Source organism: Penaeus monodon, chromosome 15, assembly GCF_015228065.2.
Source record: "Penaeus monodon isolate SGIC_2016 chromosome 15, NSTDA_Pmon_1, whole genome shotgun sequence".
Taxonomy (NCBI): domain Eukaryota; kingdom Metazoa; phylum Arthropoda; class Malacostraca; order Decapoda; family Penaeidae; genus Penaeus; species Penaeus monodon.
In genome coordinates, this window is record NC_051400.1 from 4,507,614 (window position 1) to 4,508,484 (window position 871).

Below are 871 nucleotides of genomic sequence, written 5' to 3' on the forward strand. Positions count from 1 at the left end.
TATTTCTGATTGTACAAGATTTCAAGACATCTTTGAATGGTATTGAAAAAGGTTTCCCTATTTACTGGAATGGAAATCCTCTGTAGTATTTGCATCAGCTATTTATATTAGCAAGCTTCACATTGTTAGATATTATGTTCATCTGTTCATTACTAAAACTGTTGCCTTAATTGGGCAAATGATTTTGCAATGTTTCTCTGAATGAATTATAACAAGTTTACAGCCTTACTTAGTACATTAAGCATGGAGATCTGCTTGGAAGGTATAATGGAAGGTTGATGTTTGCTGAGACAAAGTATGATTACTTAATGTACATGGATACCTGGAGGATTAACAGATGGTAACAGTGAACACATTTTAGATGAAACTTAGTAGTATTATGTAAACCACATGTTTCCTTCTTTTTACTTTATATTTTTACTATTATTGTGACATAAGGTGGTGGCTATTGTTTGTACTGGTGATAAGATCATTCAGATTACACTTATCAGGTTGGTGAGGTGGTAAATAGGCACTGAACCAAGTGCAGGACATGGTGATTTAGCATGAAAGTCAGTGTAATTTTTAGAGGGAATGAGAAGGACCTTCACTCACAGGTAAAGGTATACCTAAGAGTAATAGTAACAGTACCTTGTCATCAACATGTTTTTTCTTGATTATGAAAGTATTAGGTGAATACTTAGATATTTATTCACTTGTTGTTTTTTTTCAGTTTTGCATACATATTTTAATTGTGATTAAGAATTTCATATTATCATTACATTGATATTCCTACCTTCATTACCATATACATGGATACAGATTTACAACTGGCCATTATCTATATGTACTACTGTGTATGCATGTGCATGACTTAATGAATATTATTTAA

The 871-nt window shown here is 31.8% G+C and overlaps 1 protein-coding gene across 1 annotated transcript in view; it reads left to right on the top strand.

Annotated features, from left to right (window-relative positions):
• The window catches only part of LOC119581700 (ankyrin-2-like), a gene marked incomplete at its 5' end in the record, with an annotated part of 102,055 nt that overhangs the window by 11,144 nt on the left and 90,040 nt on the right, over window positions 1–871 (top strand).